This window comes from Ceratotherium simum, chromosome 14, assembly GCF_057802395.1.
Source record: "Ceratotherium simum simum isolate JZ-2026a chromosome 14, ASM5780239v1, whole genome shotgun sequence".
Taxonomy (NCBI): Eukaryota; Metazoa; Chordata; class Mammalia; order Perissodactyla; family Rhinocerotidae; genus Ceratotherium; species Ceratotherium simum.
In genome coordinates this window covers 61971839-61998612 of record NC_141913.1, presented here as the reverse complement: position 1 = coordinate 61998612, position 26774 = coordinate 61971839, and the positions used below count along the sequence as shown (strand labels likewise).

Here is a 26774-nt window from a genome sequence, read left to right as displayed (position 1 = left end):
TCCATTGATTTTCAACAGGGGTGCCAGGACAATTCAGTGGGCTAAGCATGGTCTTTTCAACAAATGGTGCTGGGACAACTACAAAAGAACAAAGTTGGACCCTTACCTCACACCATATACAAAAGTTAACTCAAATGGAGCTAAGACCTAAATGTAGCAGCCAAAACTATACAACTCTTAGAAGAAAGCATAGGCATAAATCTGCATGACCTTATATTAGTCAGTGGTTTCTTAGATATAACAGCAAAAGCACAAGCAATCAAAAAAAATAGATAAATTAGACTTCATCAAAATTAAAAACTCTGTTCTTTAAAAGACAACACCAGGAAAGTTAGAAGACAACTCTTAGAATGGGAGAAAATATTTGCAGATCATATATCTGATGAAGGCCACATATCTGTAATATATAAAGAACACTTACAACTCAACAGTGAAAAGACAACTCAGTTAAAAAGTGGGCAAAGGATCTAAATAGATATTTCTCCAAAGAAAATATACTCATCGCCGATAATGACATGAAAAGAAACTCATGTCATTAGCTATCAGAGAAATGCCAATCAAAACCACAATGAGATACCACTTCACACACTAGGACGGCTACAACCAAAAAGACAGACAATAACAAGTGCTAATGGGGATGTGGAAGAACTGGGACCCTCGTACATGGCTGGTGGGAATGAAAACGATGCAGCCACTTTGCAAAGGAGTTTAGCACTTTTCCAAATTGTTTTCACAATTTCAGTTTAACTCAATAAGTTAAATATACTGTTTTCGTTACTATAGCTTTGTAGTATATTTTGAAATCAGGGAGTGTGATACCTCCAGCTTTGTTCTTTTTTCTCAGGATTCCTTTAGCTATTCGGGGTCTTTTGTTGTTCCATATAAATTTTAGGATTCTTTGTTCTATTTCTGTGAAAAATGTTGTTGGAACTTTGATAGGGATTGCATTGAATCTATAGATGGCTTTAGGAAGTATGGACATCTTAACTATGTTAATTCTTCCAATCCAAGAGCACGGAATATCTTTCCAACAATAAACAAACACATAGAGACAGAGATTGGATTGGTGGTTACCAGAGGCGAAGGGGTGAGGGAGGAGGGCGAAAGGGATAATTCGGCACATGTGTGTGGTGATGGGTTGTAATTAGTATTTGGGTGGTGAACATGATGTAATCTATGCAGAAATAGAAGTATAATGATGTACACCTGAAATTTATACAATGTTACAAACCAATGTTACTGCAATAAACAAAAAATTTAAATTAAAAAAAAATTTTAAATATAGAGTTTCCATATGAGCCAGCAATTCTCCTTCTAGGTAAACACCCAAAGAATTGAAAACATACGTTCACAAAAAAACTTGTCCATGAACATTCACACCAGCCTTATTCAAAATACCCAAAATAGAAGGAAAAAAAAGTGTCACCTGATGAATGCATAAACAAAATGGAATATTATTTGGCCACAAGAAAGAATGGAGTGCTGATTCACGCTACAACATGGACGAACCTTGAAAGCATTATGCTGTGAAAGCAGCCAGTCACAAAGACCACACATTATGTGATTTAATTTATGTAAAATGTGCAGAATAAGCAAATCCATAGAGACAGAAAGCAGATGAGTGGTTGCCAGAGGTAGGGTGAGGGGGTACAGAGCTTCTTTCTGGAGTAATGAAAATGTTCTGGAACCGGATAGTGGTGATGGTTACACAATTCTGTTAATAAACTACTGAACTGTAATCTCTAAATGGTGATTTTATGGTATGTCAGTTACACCTCAGTACAGCTGTTGTTAAGACAATGATGGGACATGAAATAACAGTTTTTAAATATTTTACATTAAAATCTTAATTAATGAAGAAACGTAATCAAATATCAGGATACAAAGCATGTAAGTGAGCCAAATATTCATCTTTCATATCAGGGAGTTAATAAAAATTGTCTGATGCTGCAAAGAAAAAATAGAATTAACATGTTGTCTAGGGTTATGGCAGTGCCTTCCAATGGAAGTAAAAACGGGAATAGTTAAAGCAGTGGCCTTGGATAAGAGCAAGGTCCTGGGAGGTATGTGGTAGGACTGTGGCTCGTTGTCTTAAGCCTTTTTGTACTATTTTATTTGGTACCAAGTACATATTTATTTTAACCAAATATTTTTAATTATGATAGAGTGAAGTAGAATTATAGTAAGAGCTTGCAAAGTTTTCCAAGAAATATGTTAAGAAACCAAACTGCAGAAGAGAACACATAATATGATGCCTTGGATTAAGGGGAAAAAAGGAGGAAGAATAAATTACTGCATCAATATCTCTGTGTATGACTGGGACATGTCTAGCAATATACACAGAACCACTGCCAGTGAGGAACCCACAGCGGTTCTCCCAGGAGAGGGGTCTCACCGAGGCACAGAACTTTCACTTCCACTTTGAAGCTTCTGGACTTTTCTCCACAATGACTGCGCTTACTTTTATACTCAAATATTTAAGTAGACAATGGAAACAGTTCCTTTTTAAGTATATTTTAAAATTCAGTCTGCTTTTCTCTTGACTTCTTAATACTAGTCTTCCATTTGGTTTGAAGGTCAACTTGAAAATAACTGGAAGGCAGATAACTGAATCTTTAAGGTAAGTCGGACATGAGGAGAGAAAGGAAGGCGACAGGATTGTTTTTTCAAGAAGAAGGAAAAAACAGAACCACCTCCTTGTCTTTAACCTAAATTAAACTTGAGATTTTGGAAACTTTCCTCATGGTTTTCCCTCCAAAAAAAATGTACCAAGAAGTTGAGTAAACAAGCAGTGAAGACAGGGCACGTATCCTCCAAGCTGGAGAAAACACTTAGCCAGAGGGTTACCCAACTGGGTTCAACCAAACAGCCAGAGTAGAGGAAAATACAGTCCCGAGGGAAACAACGCAGACCAAGCAAATCAGCCATAAAATGAAGTCGAAGAAAGATTCACCTTTTGCTAGATTTCCATACAGATTTTAAAGGCTTGAAAAAGGAACCATTTATTTTCACATTTTATTTCTGATACATGAAAGATGTGACACAACCAGTTAGAGTTCAAATTTTAAATAAACACGAATTGCTTAACAAAGAGCTTCAAAATTTATAACAATTTCTAGTGCCCAACTCAACTAAGTAGTTCAGATGGATTAACTATGTCTTTTTGTCGCCACTTGACAGCAACATAGCTAACCTGCAGGGGCAGTTACAAAACAGGAAGCATCGAAACTGTTGTACAGATGTTACAGAGGTGACGACTTCACGGATCAAGATGGATCCACAGGAGTTTACAAGAACAGGAAAGTTATTTCAGACTCTCCAAAATGATTACATGTACAGCCTTTGCTTTCCAAAAGCTCAAGCAGCATTCTTTGGCATTCTCAGGAAGGAAGGAGAAAAGATTGCTGTATCCAGAAAAATTTTAATTTGTCTCGCTCCAGTAATTGGATTTTTATTCACAAGCAGTATGTAGAGAATCACAATAGAATGCACTTAAATTAGGTTAAGAAGATATCTTTGAAATGTCATTCGCAAAATTAGCTTGTAATACACAATATTCCCCTGGCCTAATGTTAAGTAGATTTGGGATGATATGTTTCAAAGCAATTTTCCATTCGAAGTTTTTAACTCTTGTCTTCCCTTTAGGTTCTCCATCTGGGCGTGTTGTCCAGGACATTTACCTCTTCTCTTTAGATTTAATGTGGAGTCTTCAACAAAGAACAGAACCTAGGAGGTACAGCTATGGCAAAGCAAACAGCGATTCCTGACCACAACGTGCAGACTGGAGGTTCACCTTTAATGAAGAGGCCTCCATTCCGAGGATAAAACTTTTTTTTTTTAACCATTGTATTAGGGTTTTCCAAAGAAACAACAAATAGGAGATAAATGTGTGTGTGTGTATTTATAAAGAGATTTATTATAAGATTAATTATATAAGATTTATTATAATTTTATAATATAATGTTATTAATTTTTAAATTTATAAAAAAATATAAATTTAAGATTATAAGATTTATTATATTGGTCCACACCATCCATTACAGAAGCTGAGATCTGCCATCTGCAAGCTGGAAGCCCAGGAAGCTGGTGGCAGAGTCTGACGACCTGAGAGCCAGAGACGCGAGGGAGCAAGATTGACGTCCAGCTCAACCAGTCAGGCAGAGTGAGTTCAACATTCCTCTGCCTTTTTGTTCTATTTCAATCTGTTGGATGAAGCCTGCCTACATTGGGGAGGGCCATCTGCTTTACCCAGCCCACTATTTTGAATGTTAACCTTTTCCAGAAACACCCTCACAGACACACCCAGAAATAATGTTTAAGCAGATGTCTGGGCATCCCTCGGCCCAGCCAAGGTGACATGTAAAATTAATCATCACACCCATTTTCTACTCCTTAGATTGTAAGACAAAGTACAAGCAAGGAAATTGCGCAGCATTGTTCAAAATTACCCAAATGAGTACTTTCGTGTGTTATTTGAGGATTGAAACTGATGGAGTTTGCAAGAGTGATTATTAAATGTATTTCACAATAACCCACACGTACAGCAAATGGAGACCAACTTCCAACTAATACCACAGGCAGGGACAGACTAGGGCAACCCTAAGCTCAGAATAGTTTTAAGTGCTCTTTTGTACTAATGTAAATAGTTATGGAGCCAGACACCAAGGACCGCAAGCCTCATAAGTAGAGACGGGACAAGCTACGGAATGACAAGGCCCCCAGCGAGTAAGGGAGCACACTTTCTCGTCAACTTGGTGACGAGGAATGCTGAGAAGTCCTGCTACCTGAGAGAACGTCTCCTCATTGCCTTAGAGAGAGACCCCACTGCTGGAACAGAGGTCACTCCAGGGGCCAGTGAATGCAGATTCAAATTACCCCCACCATATTCAAAACAAACTCAGGGAGAGGCTGAGTAGGGAGCCCCCACCCCTCAGGGCATCAACAGGGCAGAGGAGGTGGTGGGCACCCTGCTTCCCTCCTCTCATGTCAGCAGGGCCCCGGGGAGCTGAGCTGACGCTCTGGCTCAGAGGCAAGGAGGGGTCAAAGCCCTTACTGGGAAGGCATCAGAAGGGTCAAGGGAAGACGAACATCCTCGCCACTGGTCTGCAGCCCATCTGTGTGAGGCCATGCTCCCCACTGCAGCCGGGCAGTGCTAACAGGCCAGCAGGAAGCCCCAGCTCATGCTGCACCCCAATAGGGGACTACCTGCTTAAAAGGAGATTAAATAGGACCCAAAGTCTCCTAATATAGGACCCAAAATGTCCAAGCTTCACTCCACAATCACTCATCATACAAAGAGCCAGAGTAATCACAATTTGCATGATAAAAGACAATCAATGGATAACAATACCAAGAGGAACCAGAGGCTGGGCTTATCTGGGAAGGATTTTAATGTAACTACCATAAACATGTTTCAGCAAGTGTAGAGTTTCTTCCACTTAGCGCTTGGAGCAAGTGTCAGGAGTTCACACTGACTCCACTTTCCTGAGAAAGCCCTTGGTTCTGGAGAGGTGAGGAGGAGTCCAGGCTCTTAACCCCGTGCGCAGGAGAACAGGAGTGACCCACGCAGAACTGTGTCCCACCCCTAGGCCACGGGGCTGAAAGGAAGAGGAGGGTCAACTGCTGTCCACATAGAACCCGATCAAATTATCCGCTGCAGAGGAAATCCCCATCTGTCTCCACACCTTAGGTTCAAGGATGCTACCACCTACTGCCCCTACTTCTTCACCCCAAGGAAGCAACAGGGAACACGAAGAAAAGAACAGGAATGCTGGCTGCAATACTCTTTTAAAACATTAAATTTTTTGTGCAAAGACAAAAAAAAAACCATTGTCAAACAAGAAGCAAAGGCCACTGCTTCCTTTTTCTACACATATTTTCAGTTCTCATCTTTACCTTTCCTCAGAGGTTTTATAGTATTTATTTAAGCTTGAGATGAACCCTCACTTATAGAAATGGCAAAAAGGAGACCTTCTCTGAGGATCAGTCAGCTTGGAGAGGCTGCTGAATCATCTCTAATTACTGCTGTTTATTTTTCTACTTAGCACACCAGGGAAACAGGGTGTGTGGTAAATAATCATTGAGACAGGCTTGTTGAATATGCGTATGTCATTCACACGCACATGAAGTACTAGGATGAATTCTCTATATATGTTTGTGTTTGACAACATGCTAGTGTCGACCTTATAGGAAAATCGTTTATTAATTAACTTCTTCCACGAATACTTGGGGAGGGTCTACCCCAGGCAGGCCCTATCAGACATGACACCTAGTGGACCATCTACCAGAGAGGACACTCCGTGGAGGCCAGACTTTGTGTTGTTCCTATGGGTTCATCAGAATCTAGACCAACGTTATCTAACAGAACTTTCCGCAGGGACAGAAACGTTCCATAACTCAGCACTATCCGATATGGTAACAACCAGCCCCAGATGGCTGTGGGCACTTGAACTGTGGCTAGTGTGAGAACTGGACTTTTAGTTTTATTTAATTTTCATTGAATTTAAATAACCAACTATGGCTGATGGCTACCCTACTGAACAATGCAGACAAGCCTGATACACAACAGAAGCTCAATAAATATTTGTTGTTAGAACAAAAGAGGGAGGTTCCCCTGCCCTATGGAGCTTATAATATGGGAGAGATAGATGTTAGTCCAATGATGACAAAAAATATCTGTAATTTCACATTATAATCCTGCCTCTGCAAAGCACAGGGTGCCATGAAGGACTGTGATGGAGGGACTTGAAGCCCGGGGAGGCTGTCTCTGAGGAAGTGATGTTTGGGCCAAACATCAGGGCAGCAGTGAGCTAAGCAAAGGGACAGAGAGAAGGACAGAGGGACAGGGAGGTGGTAAGAATCAGCACAAGGCAGGAGGCAGCATGGGCCTTCAGGAAGGACACGCATCATACAAAGGGGAACAAAATGGGGTTGGAGAGGGAGGGATGGGCAGGCCAGGCAGGGCTCACAGGCCTCGGTGGGGTTGTACTCCTTATCCTAAGAGTAACAGGAACCCACTGGAGGATGCTGAATGGAGGAGGGGCCTACAAGGTGTGCATTTATAAAAATCTTCTGTCTGCCTTACAGAAAATCAGTTAGAAAAAAAAGAGTGGATTGGAGAGAAAAGTTAGGAGGCCAGTGCTGTTGTCCAGCCACAGATAACGGTGGCTTACAGCAGGGTAAGGATGGAAAGAAGTGTCATCACTGATGACGTGTGAGGCCATGCCCAGGACTGGAATAACAAGCATTCTGTTTCTCCTGGCTCCATGAAGCTATTGAGATGTTACTGCACGAGGCATGCCCTGATTCATCCAAGAATCAGCTCACAAAATCAATGCCTGTGTCACAGACGGGTGACACTCTGTGTCACTTCCATCATTCGTTCGTTCATTCACCCATGTTGACTGAGTGCCTAGCAGAAGCCAGGCACTGCATCCATCACCAGGCAGAGCCGTGAGCTGGGTGGACGCAGGCTCGCCCTGTTTGCACATGTGCGTGAGTGAGTGAGTTCTATGAAGCAGAAGGGAAAGAATATTGTAGGCTCAGGGACACGCATGTTAACATACCAGCTCTTGTGGTCACAGCATCTTCCCACCTATTGATTTGCTTCTTTTTCATTTCAAAACAGGTCACAGGTATGATTCGGCTTCAGAAGTATAAACTGCAGTCCCAGTACACCACTGTGCTCATATTTTTCTTAAAGAGCAGAGAAGTACTGGTGTTACAAAACGCACTTTATGTGTGTCGCCTCTCTTTCCAGTTGGAGAGGCCGTGTGTGTCAGCTGTAGGTGGTTCCCACCACTTGGCAGGGTAAGCTCTTTAGGGACAAGAGACCTCCGAGCGGCTGGGGGAACACTGCTGTGAATGGCCAGTGGAATCACTGCCACCCCCACCCAGGGAAGCAACATGAGCAGTCTTGTTACCCGCCCGTCTTCCCTTCCAAATGAGGCAGGTCAAGAATTAACGGGAAAATTACAGATCAGAAGATCTGGTTAATAGTCACCCACTAAGTAAATGTCACATTTGATGAAGCTGACGTGTAATAAATGTCAGAGCGTGACCTAACGTTCCCTCTGTGTCTCCACTCCTGGTCATCACAGCTTTATGGCTTGGCCGGCCCGCAGTGTGATGGGCAGGCAGGGCCAGTCTGTACCACGAGGGCCTTGCCAAAGCCAAGAAGTTCCCAGGCTCCTGGATGCTGAAAGGTTTTATTCTGCAATTTCCCCTCTGATAAGATACAGAAAGGAGAACAAATTATTAGTGAGAACTCAATCCAGACTCCTGCCAGGTCTCAGGGTGAACAAGGGAGGGATGGGGTTTGCTGGAGAAAGCAGGCCTTCCTCGTGGCCTCTGCAGCTTGACTAACCAAGCAGTGCACTAACCCTGGCTCCAGACCCTGAGGACTGAGAACTGGGCACTCTCGGTCCCACTGTGCAAGCCGAGCAGCAGCATCCCCGTGGCATCCACAGCCAGCTGCAGCAAGACAGAGGCCGGTGCTCGAGAAACTCCCCGTGTTAGCCCCGTGCTGTAGACTGAGCTCTGCGGAGGGCTCCCTCGAGGGCAGCCGCTCTTGGGAAAGATCTCCACCGTGTTGCTTCCAGAATCAGTCGCTCACTGTATTCTGAGGAAGACATTATACAGGTGCCCACGTTCAAGACACCTCACTGGGCTGAGAGCACGTCATTCACCGTAGAAGGGGTAGACCACAGGGAGAGGAGGGGTCCTGGTGAACAGGTCCTCCTAAAAGGCAGGAGACTTTTACTGGGAGAACAGGAATGAGAGGAAGAGGTCCAGGAAAGAGAAGGAGGCCAGAAGCATCCAGAAGGGTCTGTTTTCCTCAGGACAAAATCAGCCCTGGAGTGGCAGGTGGCAGGCCTGTGGTGAGGCCTCTGCACGTGGAGGGCTCTGTGCCCAGTGGGCCGCCCCCTGCCCCTGCCCCATCCCGGCAGGAGAGCAGAGAGAAAGGAGGTTCCCTTGAGGTCAGCTCTGCAGCCACACCTGCTGCTGCTTCTCCTCACTGGAGACACTCGCCTCTGGTTCATTTCTGAGGTGACAGTCAGGGACGAGGCCCAGTTATAGATAGAAGTTTGTCCTGACTCATTTGAGACCCAGCAAGGCAGGTCCTCTGTCTCAGACAGACATCACAATATAGCAAGCCCGAGAAAATTCTGACTTTGTTGTGATGGAATCTGTGGAACCTCACACTTTCCTCCCAAACTTTGTCCTGAGGGACTTCCCAAACCTGGGCTCCTCTTTCTCCCAGCGTTGGTTCATCATCTCCATCTTTTCTCCAATGAAGGACTGTCACATCCAATAAGGCAAGACAGTCATAAAGCCCCTCCCACGAGGAGGAGGGGAAGGTGGGAAAGGAAGCAGTTCCAGGGCCTGCTTTGGGAAGAGAGAAAGAGACCCATGCCTTTGAGCAAAGCCTTACAGCTGTGGGTAATTGGTACCCATGATGAATACACCTCCATGTTGAATAGCACTGCTTCAAAGCATGGGCAAACAACTTGCCTCACTCGCAGGTGTAAATAAAAAACTCATCAACCAGCCACTAAATCATTTCTTCCAGATTTAATAAACTCTGACTTTGTGATTCTGTGATTCAAACAAACAGTATTAAGAAACAATATTTACAGGTTTAAGAGTTTCAATAAATGATGTCCATTTGGGAAAGACACCTTCTGAACAAGTAAACAAAAATTAAGTTTAACTAATTAAAAACAGAGATTTCCATTTAGAAATTATAAGCAATTCCTCTGGAAGCGTGCACGCATGTACCTCGCTGAGAGGAACTCTGGGTTTGAGTGATCATGACTCGTGATGCTCGCTGTTTCTCCTTTCATACGTGTTGGCTCTCTGAGTTCATCAGTGGAAATGGACCAGGCCCTTCCAGGATTTGTTTGGCAGAATAACCACATTTCTGCCTTTTCTTTTCAGAAATTATTCCAATATAATAAAAGCAAGAAAATAAACCCTAACTCCACCTTTAACAAAAGTAAAGACATCTGTACTTGCAAATCACAAAATATGAAGACAGAAAATGGTGCAGAAATGGTAAAAGACTTGGGAGACAGAGAAGGAGAAGATGCAAGTGTCCGCAGAGAGGTGAACATGGGAGGCTCAGAATTTGGAGTGCGGTTGGTTGCTGGGTAGGGTTGACAGAGGTCCCCACCCACTCCCAACATACCCACATAACTATCCCTCTCCCACTTCCCAAATGATGGAAAGTGGATGCTCAGATTAACAAGAGAAGAGATTTCACCAGGGCAGAAATGGCACCAGCAGTAAGGTAACACACAAAACAGGTTCACGTTACAGGGACTCTCTGCACCATGTTTCAGGATCTCAGGAAACACCTGGTTGGGAAAAGTTGATGGTTATTTTTTCTTTTCAAACATCTGGGAAGATCATTTAGACCAGTGTTCTCAACTGGGGGTGATTTTGTCCTCTTGGGGGACATTTGGGCGGGAAGTGTCGCTCCTGGCATCTAGTGTGTAGAGACCAAGGGTGCTGCTAAACACCCCACACTGCACAACAGCCCCCTGCCCAACAAGAAGTGTCCAGCCCAAAATGTCAACAATGCTGCTGTTGAGAAGCGCTGGTTTAAACACATAAGATTTCCAACCAATTCTATGATACACAGGCTAAAAAGCAAGAAGTAGAAAAGGAACAAAAAGAAAAAAGAAGCCTCAGTACCCTGTTCCCATGGACACTCTGTATTTTTGTCTGTTTCTGAGTCATATTGAAGACAAAGGTGAAATAGCATGATAATCACCAAGAACTCCTTTCTTTTATGCATGAGTAATATCTAAACCCCTGAACAACCTCATGAGCTGAACACATGGTTTGACGTGCCAATATATACGTAGAGCTTAAAAACACTCAATTTGGTAGAACGTGCCAAGAGACAGGAAGGATTGGAGAATCTGTGATATTGAAACATGCATGTGAGGGGGGACCGTCAACCTAAGCTGATGACTCTGAGAGGCGCCGTCATTCTGTAGCCACGCAGTTCCAGCATCCGCTGAGGTCCCCATGTCCCCAGCCTGTCCATGCAAAGCCTGCACCATTCATCAGTAAACCAGGAAGGGAGGCCATCTCAGGTCACACGGGGCTTACAGAATCTCATTAGGTCAAATTTTTGAATTCTATTGTTAATTTCTTTAAAAGTTAAAAGCTAATAGCTCTAACACTGCCTTTAGAATGAAACAAAATTTACTCTAGAAAAAATTCTAGAAACTTTAGTTCTAGGAACTAGAAAGATTCTAGAATGTATAATTTAAAATGAAAACAATGACCAGATATTGATTCAAAGAGATAGTATAAAAATACAGAAAGTTATTCTTGCGAATTAATTGTGCTGCTTAGAGTTAGTAATATCTCAATTCTGTAAGGGGTGCTATTTCTGCCTATTAATTATTCATGTGTACATAACCCTACTCCAAAATTTTGTTTTATATTTTTATAATTTCCTTTTGGGAATTGGAAGACTTGGTTTAGTCCAAGTTTCACCCATTGCTCTCTATATTCTTGGAAGAAAGTTCCATTATTTGGCTGAACCTTAATTCCTTCAAGTGTAAACTTGAAAGTAACTGCTAAGGCAATCAGAATGAGAGTCCTCTGTAAATTGCTATATAAGTGAGTATTTACAGCACCTTCATCCATAATCTCCAGAACTGGGAAGCAACCAAGATGTCCCTCTGTAGGTGAATGGATACATCCATACAATGGGACATTATTCAGGGCTAAGAAGAAGTGAGCCATCAAGCCACGACTAGATGTGGAGAAATCTTAAGTGCATATTTCTAAGTGAAAGAAGCCAATCTGAAAGGCTACATACTGTATGATTTCAACTGTATGACATTCTAGAAAAGACAAAATATGGAGACAGTAAGATGATCAGTGGTTGTCAGGGGTTGGGAAGGAGGAATGAATAAGCAGAGTACAGAGAATTTTTAGGGCAATGAAAATACTCTATATGACACTACAATGGTGGATATATGTCGTTCTACATTTGCCCAAACCCTTAGAATGTACAACACTGAGAGAGACCCCTAATGGATACAATGGACTCTGGGTGACAATGATGTGTCAATGTAGCTTCATCAATTGTAACAAATGTACTGCTCTGGTGGAGATGTTGATAATGGGGGAGGATATGCATGTGTGGGGGCAGAGGGAAGAAGGGAAATCTCTGTACCATCCCCTCAATTTTGTTGTAAACTTAAAACTGCTCTAAAAAAATGTCTTAATAACAACAACAAAAAAAAAAAAAACATTTTTTACACACTCAGAGCATCCGCCTCAACAAAGGCACACTCTCCAGGGGAAAGACCTTACCAGAGCCTCGTCCACCCTGGGAAGGACACCTGCCCCACTCCAGCCCCTCTGCCCTTCCTGTCTTACCTCAAGTGGGGCTGGGGAAGCTGAGAATCCCTGGTGAAGGCCACAGCCCAGGGCTCAAGCCCCTAAATACTGAGACTGAATCATGAGATTACAGAACACTCCCCTCCCCACATCTTACCTCCACAGCAGCCGGGCTCCAGGGTAACCACAGTGGGCTCCAGCCGAAAGAGCTGCAAGGTCTTCCTTCCTCTCTGAGGAGGAGGAAGCTGGAAGTCAGAGGACGCAGAAACACAAGACCCTACAGGATTGAGTCTCTGGCACCTATAGCTGCAGGAAACACGAACACCACCAAGCTCCTGCCAGATCAGCACAAGACCTCACACTAAAGCTTACTGACCTCAGTTCCCACAACCCAGCACATCATGTTCAGCTTTAACAAAAAACTGCAAGGCCTCCTGAAGGGAAGAATACACAGTCTGAAGAGACAGGGAAGCATCAGAACCAGACACAGACATGGCAGAGATGTTGGAATTTTCATACAGGAAATTTAAAATCACTATGATAATACATTAAGGGCTCTAAAGGAAAAAGTCCACAATGTGTAAGAACATGTGGGTAATGCAAATGGAGAAATGGAAATTCTAAGAAGAATCAAAAGGGAATGCTAGGGATCAAAGACACTGTAACAGACATAACGAACATCTTCCACGGGTTCATCGTAGACTGGACACAGCCAAGAAAAGAAGCAGAGCTTGAAAATAGGTCAACAGGAATGTCCCAAACTGAAATACAAAGAGAAAAAAGGAATGAAGAAACATAGAAGAACGTCCAAGAACTGCTGCACAATTTTAAAAGGTGCAAATACATGTAATTAGAAACGGGAAAGACAAGTAAGAGAGAACAGAGTAGAAGAAATATTTGAAGTAATATTTTTCGTGTCCTTAGACTAGACTTTCTGATCCTGATGGAAGGCATATTTTAAGCTCTTTGATATTTATTTCTAGAAAAGTTCAGGGTGTGCTGCAGCCAGCTTGAGCCAGCTCATGAGCCAGGATTTTCTGTATGTCTTACCAACTCCACGTTCATGAACTTTCAAAATTAATTACAGACACCAAATCACAGATCCAGGAAGCAAAAGAACACCAAGCAGGACAGACACAAAAACTAAATACATAAAATGAAATAAAAACTACACTTAGGCATATCACATTCAAGCAAGAAAATATTGAAAAAAAACAGAGAAAAAAAATGTCTTACTTATAAAGGAACAAAGATAAGAATTACAGCAAAATTTTTGTCAGAAACAAGTAAGCAGAGGATAGTGGAATGAAGTACTTAAAGTGTTGAAAGAAAAAACCTAACAACCTAGAATTCCATACCCAGAAAAACTGACCTCCAAAAATGAAGGAGAAATAAAGGTTTTCTCAGACAAATAAAAACTGAAGGAATTCATTTCTATCAGACCTGCCCTGCAAAAAATATTAAAAGGTCTTCAGGCAGAAGGAAAACGATAGAGGTCAGAATTCAGATCCACAGAAAAAGACACGGTAGAGCATCAGAGGAAGAATAAATAAAGACAAAATCTTTTATTTTTCTTATTCTTAATTGATTTAAAAGACAAATACTATTTAAAGTAATAAAAGCAACACTGTATTGGGTGATTAACAATGTAGATTAGTGAAATAAATGACAGCAGTGTCACAGGGAAGGGAAGGAGGAACCAAGAATACTCTGTGACGAGGCGCCTGCACTACACATGTTATTTGAAAGTGGACTTAGATCAGTTAAAAATGTATATTGGAAATTTTAGGACAGTAACTGAAAAAGAAAAATTCTTAGAGGAATATATTTGATATTCTAAGAAAGAAGAGAAAATGGACTCATATAATATGCTCACTTAAAACAAGAGAAGGCAGGGGCCAGCCCGGTGGCATAGCGGTTAAGTTCACACGTTCTGCTTCAGTGGCCTGGGGTTCGCCGGTTCGGATCCTGGGCGTGGACCTACTCACCACTCATCAAGCCATGCTGATGCAGCATCCCACATAGAAGAGCTACAACTCTACAACTATAATACACAACTATGTACTGGGGCTTTGGGGAGAAAAAAGAAAAAAAGAGGAAGATTAGCAACAGATGTTAGCGCAGGGCCAATCTTCCTTAAAAAAAAAAAAAGATTTTTTTAAATTTATAACGAGAGAAGGCAGAAAAATAGACTGGGAAAAAGAAACAAAGAATAAATGCAATGAATAAAAAAACAGTTACAGACATGGTAGATATTAATCCAATTTATGTCAACAATCACTTTCAATGTGGATTATCTGAATGTACCAATTAAAAGATGGAGATTGTCAAAGTGGATTAAAAAAACAAGACCTAATTATATGTTGTCTATAAAAGAAAATAAATTATGCTGTCAAAGAAATTCATAGATTTCTAAGGAACTCAAAAACATACCACAAGTTCATCCAAAATGGGATTCGGGAAGTAGTGTGTTAATTTACTTAACATGTACTCATTGCTCACTATGCTTTACTCTTTGCTAAGGACACAAAGCGAGCAAAGAAAAGGCCGTTACCCTCAGTTCAGTAGAAGGAGACGGATGTGTCAATGGATGTGTGTATTTAAGGTTTACAGGTTTTACAGCAGGAGGGCACAGGACACAGGACTCAGAAGGAATGCAAAGACAACCTAGGCCACTTGGGGGCCACGGAGCTGTGATCTTGCACGTCCCAAACCCCCTTCCTCTGCAAGCACAGGGCCAGCTACACCAGATAAGAAACCCTGACAGTTCCCTTTCCTGCAGCCTCTTCACCTGGTTTCTCATTTTGCTTTGTCCATTCTCCTCCATTCCCATTTCTCAAATTTTCCCGCTCCCCTCTACCTTCATGGCTGTGCCATTGTTGGGGCTCACATCAGCTCTTTAATACACCCACATGTTATAAGAAAATTCAGCATGTTATAATAATCTCCTAACTTCGTCACCCTGCCTCCAGTCCCACCCAGCTATATGTAGCAGCCAAAGAGATTTTTCTAGAACCTCAAATCTATTTCATGGCTTAAACCCTCCATCAGTTCCCCGGTGCCTAGGTGTACATTTCCAGTCCCCTCAAGGCGTATAATCACCATCTTTCCTGACATAATCACAGTGATGTCTCTGACCAGGGTTTCTCCCACACACACCCCATCTAGACGGTGATGTCAGAGCTTGCATATACTTTTGCTGCCCCTGTTGCATCCCCAGCATTTAGCAGAGGTTTTTGCACAGGCAGGCCGTCAGTAACTATCTGTTGACTGAGTAAATGAAGGGGCAGATGAGTGAATGCACTCTTCTCCAGGATTTATCTGCTGCCAGGCTCTGCAGGTTCTCTCGCCCACTGCGCACCAGCCTGCCCAAGTAACTCACAGTTCCCCGGCCCTGCACTTCCTCCCCAGGAGCGCTTGGTTAAGCTGTTGTCGGTCTAGAATGCCTCACACCCAAGCCCCCTTCTCTGGACAGACCCACACTGGCTCTGCTTCAAACAGAACTTTTCTCTGGAACTTTTCCTCACCCATCCTAGGATATAAAATAGCTAAGATTCAGAGGTTTTTATTCAATTGTTTGTTCAATCCTTTATGGCCATTGTTCCCTTTAAAGACATTTTGTTGTGTTTTCCCTTTAATATCAGGCTTTGTTTTTCAAAGACAGAGTGAATCAAGCTTTTCAGATTCTCTGGCTTATTTCATCTGTAATTTCACAGAGAGAGGTTGATAGCATCCACAGAATGCAAAATCTGTTCTTCCTGATTTTGGATTGCTGTTACGGCAGAGAACTCAAGTAGATTTTTCTTTTATTTACTTTCAAACCTTGAAGGTCACTTTAGAAATGGCCATCTAAAATAATTGCAAGAACTTTGACCCAAGATGACAGTAAATGGCAGAAGTGAGAGCCACAGTACATTTTTCATTTCTAAAGTCTATAAAAGCAGAATCAGACTGCATTGCCTGACTTCTCTGCTTCACAGGAACCGAGCTTCACAAATGAGTATTAAACTTTTATAAGTCAGTTGAAATTAATGCTTTGTGATGGAGGCTGAAAGGTCAGATCATGCATTTACTTCCTTAGCTCTGCCAACATGAAACAAAGCTGATTAGCATCCACAGCTAGTCTATTCCCAGGCTCCAGAGGAAAGAAGGATTAAGAGATCAAACAAAAGCAAGATGAGAGAGACGTTTTTGCCATCAGAGAAGGAACTTTGTGTTCTCGCTGGGCCGTCCCATACCTGGGTAGTCCTGAGGATTCTCAATGCAGCAAACAAAGGCATTTTTGCTAAGGCCAGAAGGAGGAAAATTAGCAAGGGAGAGGTCAGCAAAACGTTTCAGATTCTGATTTCAGAAAACTCCTATTTTGGAAAAGGTTACTCTCAGACATGGTAGTGATGCTTAAAAATCACTGTTTAATAAAATGACCAAATATTTATATTCACACCAGACCGTGAGCAGGGCCTGGAGTCCATGTGGTTGAAGATGTGAGTGGAACTGAATATGCCACCTGCCTTGGGAGGACACAGAGGTCACCATGAGGGTCCACTTGGACAGGAGGGAAGATAACACAAGGCCCTCAGGGAACCTGAGTTGGTCCCACTTACCTGGGTGGCACAGGGTGAACTCCCCACATCCAAGGGGAAGGTGAGCTGGCATCTTCCCTGTTTCCCACCGCAGAGACCCAGTACGGAGAGAGCCCTTGTGTGGAAGTGAGAGTTACAGGCTCCCCTGTCACATGCACGGTCAATGTCCTCAGGGAGCCGGTCTGTTTCGGGGTGGCTCAGTGAGAGATAAGTAACCACTGGGACAAGGACCCCTGTCTGCTCTTGCAGGCTTCCCTGCATCATCACATACAACCTCACGTCTAGGTGCACAGACGTGTTCACAATCCACAGGCCCAGTCCTGAACCCATCCAGACCCAGAAGGAAATAGAACCGCAGCACCAGCACCAGCATCTCACCAGCCTGGCCCCAGTCAGGTGGCCCAGACATTTTTCCCCCAAGTTTCCAAATCCAACTCCCATGCTAACTGGCTTTGAGACTGAGGGGGAATTTACCATCCTCCTCCTCCTGGGTAAAACGGGTTGGTTGTGAAGATTAAACGAAACCTCATATCATCTCTGACACAGAGACAAGCACCTGGATATTAGCTTTGCCAAAACTTGTCTTAAAACAACCAGATGGCATGAACTGTTCTTTCTTAGCATAGAAAACTGAAAATTGGCTGTATTTTGTATCAAGATGGAACTCACATGGCCATGTCTGTAAGGGGATTAATAATACATTTTTTAGGTTTGCAGATGGTTAGGGTGGTGATCTGTGGGAGTTATTGTCCATTTACTGGTTTCTGAAACACACAGCAGACCCTGAATGAGACTGACATTCTTTGGAAAATTATGTGTAATAAATCTGTTAAATATATTGAGCATGAAGATAATTTAATTTTTAAACTAAGCACCACACATTAAAAATATATATTTTCTGATTTCTATTAAGGTGAAATGTAACCCATCACCATTTTTAGGTTTGCTCACATCTTACCTTCTTTTTCACTCTATTAAATGTAATAATGGAATGATAATTAGAAAACACCAAGAACTCTGGAGTTTTTCCTCCTTTTGTTGTCTCTACTGCCAAGTCTCACCTCAGTGAGGTCTTGGTAGAAAAAAATTGAATGTAGTAAGCCAAAATGTGGACAGAGTTTATGACAATTATTTATATGTTTGCTTTGAATTTTAAGCTCTTTCCTTAAATCTGAAGATACTGCCCAAGTGCCGTCACTGCTCTGGGGTGACGTGTGTTTATTGCCCAATGAGCTTGACCACTTTATGAAAATGACCCTGCAGCGTTTCCTACACGGTGCTCTGTTGGTGAATGGCGATTCACAGTTGAAGAAAAAGCATCGTTGTCTTCTTTCTTTGGTAATTGGCTATTTGGAGAAAGGATGGATTTGGATGCTTATGATTGTAGAACATTTAATTCTACTTTTAACTGTCTTTCATTGCCAGATGAGATTTGCAGGGGTGGGGAGCAAAATTATTGAGGTCTTCTAGAAAAACATGGACTTAGAGCTGCTTACCTTCTCCTTCGTAAGATGCTCCGTCCATGAAAAGTGGTTCTCAAGATAAGGGAAGCAGGAACTACGGTTTCTCTGGAGACTTGTCCTCATCTGCACACTAGGCAGAAACTAAAGCATAGAATTCTATTGCCTCCGTTTGTCGTTTGACATCCCAGTTGGTAATGGAATTAATAAGAGGAGTCGAGAAAGCAGAAAAGTAACTGCCTTGTCCAGACAGCAGGCTGGATGTGAGTAACAACCTACACGAGGGCAGCATGCGTGGAGCCAGTGTCCGCTGAGGCATTTCAAGGCTGTTTTAACACTCTCATGCTACAAAGTCATGATTTAAATGCTCTCCTGAAAGACTCAGCTTCCCAAAAGACCTGACGTCATGAAAGAAACTTCCACATTGGTGCTTGTAATATGTTGTTCACTATTATCTCAGGGCAAATTCTCACCTGTCCTGTAGAAAGAAAGGAGACAATGGATTATACATTGAAAAATACACATGCACTTTAGGAAAGAAGTCATGATTTGATTTTCAATAATCATAGTTATTTCTAGTACTAATTTTTCTTTTATGAACAAGAACTATTGGTTCCTTGCTATTGCCCCAAGTTATAATCCAGTCAATAATAAAATGTGCCAAAATATTCAGCAGAAAGTGATTATTTCAACACAGATTTTTTTCAAACTTAATATAATTGCAGACCTGCTGCCAATCATTATGAGGAATTTCAAGTGACACCAATGAATGACACTAGTAGCTACAAATGTGTGTCCCCTACGCAATTAATTTACAAAAATTACTAAAATTAAGGTTGCAAAAAGTGAGATATCCTCCATTCCAGACTTTCTTGGGGTGAAGCTGCACCAGTCCAAGCTTCTTCCTGTGGAGGCGTGAGTTCTGGATGCCTGCCTCTCAGGTCACATTGAATGGAGCCGGGGAGCTCTGTTCTGTCCAGACTGAGAGTTTAATGTTGAGCCAAGATGCTTGGAGGCCCCCCAGGTTTGAGCTGCAGGTTTTCATTACATGGGAGAGCTCATGTCTCTGCCCACATCACCATGGGGAGAGGAAAAAACTCGTTTCTATTACTAGGGTTTAAGTAGTTAAAATGAAAATGTTACTAAATCATAATCCTGTACCATTCCCAGCATAAAGCAGCTCAATTAATGTAACAATTTCTACTCTGAATGAGAAATAGACCACTCATCTAGGGGACATGCAAATTAAGGAAAACGCTGTGATGTCATTATCTTTTTAATGCCACAGAGCTTTTAAAAGTGAGATTGATTGTCAATATAACGTTGGCAAAGCTCAGCAATCTCCAGATATCTGGGTTTAATTTGTTAAATGATGAGAGTAAAAACTTCAGACTTTCTAATTAAGAAGTATTTACATTAGATTCCTGACTTTTAGTTTCAAGGGATACTCTTTAAGACTCTTGAATTCCCCAATTCATAAATATGAATTGTTGATCTAAGAGCAAAGGTGCATTGGGATACAGATGCCAAGTGATGGGCAAGGTTCTGTCATTAGCTTAGGGACTTGCTTCTGTGCACATTCATGGTAGATGGCATTTAAACACTTATCTCAGCAAAATTCAAATTGCTATGTGTCTTGAACCTTTAGAATGTTCACATATAATTAAAACTACGAATAATAAACGTGAATGCCAAGGGCCTATTGAAACTTGACACTCAATAGTCAAAATAATTTATCTGGTCTCTTTTGATGAGAAAGAAATAAGTAAACAAGCTTATAGCTCAAAATTTTTAACACTCCGTAATGCTATCAATGTAGACAAACCTCCTATGTCTACAGCTACAGCCAATGTTCATGTAGAATATCCTGAGGCACCAATTAAATCTAAAGATTCAACTTTTTTCCCATTTACTTAACATGAATATCCTGGCAGTAAAAAGGATTTGAAGTTTCTAAGATTTTGTGTAAATTCAGATATATAGGTAGTCCCAAATGTGGAAACGTTTTATCTTTTTGTGTGTGTGTGAGGAAGATCAGCCCTGAGCTAACATCTGATGCCGATCCTCCTCTTTTTCTGAGGAAGACTGGCCCTGGGCTAACATTCGTGCCCATCGTCCTCCACTTTATATGGGACGCCGCCACAGCATGGCTTGACAAGCAGTGCGTCAGTGCGCACCCGGGATCTGAACCGGCGAACCCCGGGCCACCGCAGCGGAGCGTGCGCACTTAACCGCTTGCGCCACTGGGCCGGCCCCCGTTTTATCTTTTTTTAATAAGTTGGCAACGTGACTGCTTGGATTTTGGAATATTTTTCCTAAGCAAAGTCATCAAGGTTCCCCAGCTTGTTTCATCTTGCAGGACCCACTCACCCACTAGCTGTGGGCCCTTAGTTCTGAGGTGGCCTAAGAGAGCCCAGGAGGGGCAAAGACCATTTTGATGGCAAAATTTTCAGAAATTAAGACATCCTGACAATACAATTCTCAATAAGCCATGGGAGTAGGATGAAGTCCCAGTTATATATAAGCTCCCAAATACAATAACTTCCCCAAACCGTTGGCATGCCCTTGGGAGCCTGTCGCCACGGCGATCCACTTAGCACAAAGGAAGAAGCATTGCTGGTCCAGGGGCCTCGTGTTTGAAAAGTTCAGCCTCCGTGGCAGACAGAGGACTCCTCCACTTTCTTACCCTTTCTAGATTTATACATTTGTTCACAGATGCTAGAATTGGCCTGAAGCAGAGATGAGAAGCCTCCAGAAACTCACAGTAGCTGCAGTGACCGTGGTGGAGAACACACCTTCAGATCTAGTCCCTGGAGCTGTTCTGACTTAAGAGAATATCAAATAATGTAGGAAGGGGCACCTGGGAGTTTTCTGCTTATTCTCTGTGAATGCCAGACCACTGCTTGATTACTAGTATTATTTCTCTGGAAGCCCACCTGATAAAGTCCCATCTGACAAATCCATAGCTGATCTCTTATTCTGGTTGCACTGTAGAACTAACCACTGTGTATGTTACAGCTTTGATGGAAAATTATGCACCAGGGTCTGACGGGAGTGCCAGGTACAAACCTTCCTTGCCCATCTACAGTGTGAATTCTTCCTTTGTCTCCCTCTCACCTGATGGGGCTCCACAGGGGTGTCAAGGGTGTGAGATTTGGGGTGCTGGGGAAAGGCAGGTCCTTGTTTGCCATTCTCAGAGTGGTGCACTCAGCTGTCAATTCATCCCAATAATCTAACCTCTGAGAATTCCAGGTTAATTAGTAAACATTGACGGTGTGGCTCCTTTCCAGGGAACTTGGATTTTACTGAAAACTCCCAAAGAATCCCAAGGGAAGACTCTGAGGATGAGATGATAAACTATGAGGGTTTGTATTTTTATACAGGAGCTTCAGCCACCATCTCCCCAAGTCATGCATTCAGGTGACTGCCCATGCAGACGACTCAAATTTTCATTCTACCAGATTTTCAAGATAATTCAGAGTACACTACATTATTGTATATTCTATCATACACTGTCATTCTACTGCATATTATTTACTAAAATATTATATATTTTATGGCTGGTAATTTCGTAATCCATTGTTTATTATTTATTGCCCTGACTATTGTACATCATGGCTCGGAAAAAACAAGCCTTAATACAACTGGGTAGATTGAGCAGCATCACAGCAGCAAGAGATGGGGGTCTTCATTGAATCTTAGAAGCTAATCTGAAGCATGGTCAACACAAATTAAAAAGCTAGCACCAAAAAAAAAACACTCAAAACTTATTCAAGGGGTAAAAAGATACTTTGAGGGTGGAGATAAAAGAATGTCTACAAGGCACAGTTTCACTTCATTTTTACAGTCGTAGACTAAGGTACTGTGGTCATGAAGGGTGGATGGAAAGCAACCATTCAGAAAATAAGAGCAGCACATGTGAACCAATATCCCAGCCCTGTGTTCCCTCAGCCCTCCCCCGCTCTGGTCCTGGGAGTGTGACCTCGGAACCAACCAACGGGGGGAAGTGCCCTGCTGGAGGGAGCTGGCAGTGGCTCTCCCCTGCTCTCTTTGCCTGTTCTACCCATTGGAGCTGGGGTTCTGAGCCTCTTGCCAACCTCATTTCACATAGACATGTGGGTCTACGGAATCAGGCAAATTTCTTAACTAAATTAGTGCAATACAATCAAATCTCAGTCAAAACAGGAGAGGCACATTCTTTATCATCAAACTACTGTCTTTTACTAGATGTAATTAGGTTGATGAATTAACGTCTATAGAGTGCTTGGACTTCTCCAGAAGTATTTGAAAAATAGCACTAGAGCAAATAGTTTCTAAGACCTCTCTCAATAATCTTTTATGATTAGAAGTCAAGTAGAGAATTATAATTCTAAAAGAGCAATCACATCTTATATTCCAAAGAAGAAAATGTTAAGGATTCAAAAGAGATTGGAAACAGGGAACATTAGATGGTAATTTCGTATAAGTAGCATTAATGTCACTAATTGAACAATGCAACTAACAAGTGTTTTCCTTGAACCCGATTGATCAGCTAATCAATCAGCAAGTACATGGAAGTATCATATGCTCACAGTGTTAGAGCTGGAGGGGGCCTTAGTGAGCATCTGATTTGACCTCCTGCTCTTTCAAATGAGGAAACTGAGTCACAGAGGACCTGTGTCATTTGCCCACGATCATGAGAATTCCACTCAGTGCTGAAGGATAAGAAAGAGAGGTCACCACCTCCAGACAGAATGTTGACTATACTTTTTAAAGAAAATACTCATTGATCACGATTATTTTTAGCTTGTAAAAGTCTATTCATTTAGATGAAGCATTTAATGCCACAGATTATTATAAGAAATATTTTTAATAGGAGTTGCAACAATATATATACTTATATATATTATATATAATATGCAATAATACATATATTTTATATATATTTAATTGTGTATATATATTTAAGAGCTCTCCTCCAAAGAGTTTATACAGGAGTCAAAAAACCACTATCAAATAATATATAACAACTTCAAAAAATATATGCAATATTGTCTTCACAAGATAGTCTTTTATCAGTGAGACACTATTAGTTCCTCTAGCTTCAAAACAAATTTCATAGGAAGCACTTGTAGAAACTCAAAACAATGGAAAGAAGATTAATATTAAGCTATCGTCCCCACCCTTCAACTCACAGAGCACCCAGACTTCTCTAGTGCCTCTCAGGGTTAAAATATTCCCTTCATTATGCTATGATGGCGCCAAACCAGGTGACTCCACTCCAGCAGGCACACAGGCCAGAACAGAATGATTATCTTCCTCGCTGTGAGATCTTTCCAGGGTTCCACGAAATGTCGAGGGGCCTTGGAGGAAAGCTGCTAAAAGCATCATCGTTCTTCTCAAATATGTGTGTCTATGATATAAATGAGCCAAGATGGGACATAAAAAGAGAAACATCTGAAATTCATTTAGTTTGCCTCATATATCATCCTTTGGTCTTGATTGAGACAATGGAATATTATCTCATTAATGGAATATTATCTTATTAATAGAACAACAAGACTAGATTTTAATATTGGGCATGAAATGACATATTGAGAAATGAAAAACTTGTTGGTGGTCTTTTATAATAATAATTATTGTTGTTTAATTATTAATGGTGCTGTTATTTTATTTCTATCACTATTATTTTCTGGAACTATCTATTTCAGGTTACCCTAATAGCCTTCAAGTTCAGCTTAATAACTTTTTGCAATTAATGAGATTTGATCATGACTGCATAATGGCTGTAGGGGGAAGAGGGAGAATCTCCCTCTGCCCTTTTCCTTAAGGTTCTTATGGCTGGCCAAATAATCAACAAGACAGGTTAGCAGGAGAAAATAATACCAAGTTTAATAACATGTATACATGGGAGAAAGCAGGGACACTGCGTTTCTCAACACAATAGCAGAAATTCTCGTCTTAAATACCATGTTCAGCCAATGACAAAGGAGGATTTTGGGGGTTGGGGGAGTCAGTTACAGGAGATTACCACTAAAGCACAGTAAACAAGAGTAAGGTTTATTATGCAGCCCCAATGCCTCACCTTCCACATTGATAAGTCTCTAGAAATGAGCTCATCCCTCCTCTTCCCAATACAGAGAGGGAGATACCTTTACAAATGGAGACTTCCCTTGTAAATGATTGTCTGGCAACTCCTCGCAGGGCCATCCAAAGAATGTGGCCAGAGAGACAGAACTCCCGATGAGATGGGCTTGTTGGTGCCTTTTCTATTGTAACCTCTATCCTACATTATCTTTATAGCAGTCATGATAATAACTCCTTCCTGAAACAGATCTTTTGTTTTAAATTCTTTAGGCAGTTTGTGGGGGAGGTCAAATGTCCCTCAGAGAAAACAATCAAGGTAAAGAGATATATTTCAGGGTGGCCAAATCTTGATCTCCCACAGGCTTTGCTTATAGATTTCTCAAATTAACTTAGAGTAATTTAGTCCCATGTCAGACACAATACCATATAAGGATTTATCTTTTGCTGATAATTGAAAAAGAACCAGTGATGGCTAAGTTTGTGATGGAATTAGATGAACTAAGAACTATTTTGATGTATACTCTATTATCAAGAAGTTTGGAATGGATTTCTGTCCCTGCCAATGAGAAGAGGGCCTTGGTGTGTTATACCGAGCAGCTTGGTGTGTAAGATATTCTTTGTAATCTTTTTAACGCTGCAACGGATTCCATGCTACTAGAGATAATCGATTACTAGTCCAGGCCTTTAAGACAATAATTTCCAGATGTGCTTTCTATACGTGGGCAGGATAAATGATGATTACCTTCTGGACTTTTACATGCACATAGTTATTGTTCTCTAGTTACATATGTAACTGTGAATGATTAACTTTTATGTAATGCTTGAATTCTCTCGCATTTTTTCTACTGGCTACCTTTATCCACACTAATATGATGGGCCGACTAGAATCCTGTGTAGTTCATTGAGCAAGTGAGATATCACAATATTCTGCAGAAGTAATTCATCATAATTTGGTATCTGTGGTGAGAGACAGTTCAGAGTACTAAGACTTTCATTTTCACGCTGGTGGACATACAGACATGAACAATGAGGTAAAGATTCTAAATTTATACACAATGGCACCATTAAGGAGGTAGGATTTTTAATAGAAAAATGTCCCCCAAAAAACTTATCATCAATAGTCTACATGTTGTAAAGTTATGACCACAGGTGTAGTTGAAGAATATCTAGATTCCTGGGAAATCAGAAGAGATTACTATTTGCATACACCTTGTTTTGTAGATGGCATCATTCTTGTAATTGATACCTGAGTGTCATACGACATTTTATCATGTGCAGAGCTCGGATGGTGTTTGTTCAATCCTAATATATTCATACAGATTCAAAAGCCAGGAATTTCCTAACATGGCCATCTGTTAAGCATCTCCCTTTTGGTACATTTAGCTCTAAATAGACAATGAATTACCTTAGCAATTATTGCCTTTTGTGCAAGTAATTAATGACAAACAATAACTAGACTCATACCAGATTTTTTTTTACTTTGAAAGTATTTAGCTTGGATTTCCAGTCTTAGCACTTTACCCTAGGATGATTTGAGTATCTCTAGGTCCCTCATGGACCAGGCTTCACCGAGGCCAAGCCCGGGGCCAAGCCCCATCACCCCTGCTCTGGTTTATTGTAATAACTTCCTAGCTGGCCCATCAGCTTGCATGCTTAGCTCCCTACAGATGACTCAGCAGTGTTTTGCAAATTTTGAATTTCATTTAACGGAGCCCTCCTCTATGGTGTCTAGCCAAACCTGGAACTGATAGTAGACATTAGGAATGATCACTGGCTGATGCCTGCTAGTGAAGGAGGCGAAGCTGAAAGCCTTGTCAGAGGCTGAAAAGCTTGTTGTTCCTTTTATGTCCCATTGCTTTCATGCTGAAAACACGGATTTTTTTTAAAACCACACACATAGGACACTACAATTAAAATAAATAGACTAATAAATGATAGACTGCATAGATTTAGTGTAATTAATTCCTGTTGCTGATTTCCACTGTAAATGCAACCAGCAGAGATTTTAAGTGAACTAAAGTACTTTAGCAATCAAGAGTGCAATCACTTAGCTGTGATACTTGTGCAAAGTACCCTCGGCCTAAGCAGTTGTCATGGTTTCATAGAAACCAGCTGTCACAGGAAGAGATATTACAAGAATCTAATATGTTGCCCAGAGACAATGGCCTATTCAAAGATGGCTTAAATGAAAGATAATTAGACAATTATACCCAAAATCCTTAACAAGGGGCTTCTTCAAAGTGGGCTTGAAGCTAACATCTTCATGCTTCATAGTTGGAGTACTCTACTGAAAGCT

At 41.5% G+C, this 26774-nt stretch overlaps 1 long non-coding RNA gene across 1 annotated transcript in view; it reads right to left on the bottom strand.

Annotated features, from left to right (window-relative positions):
- The window catches only part of LOC147915336 (uncharacterized), an 88465-nt gene that overhangs the window by 50043 nt on the left and 11648 nt on the right, over positions 1-26774 (bottom strand). Inside the window, exon 2 of the long non-coding RNA XR_015554235.1 lies at positions 18449-18890. This is a non-coding gene — a long non-coding RNA (uncharacterized LOC147915336). The remainder of the gene's footprint in view (positions 1-18448; positions 18891-26774) is intronic.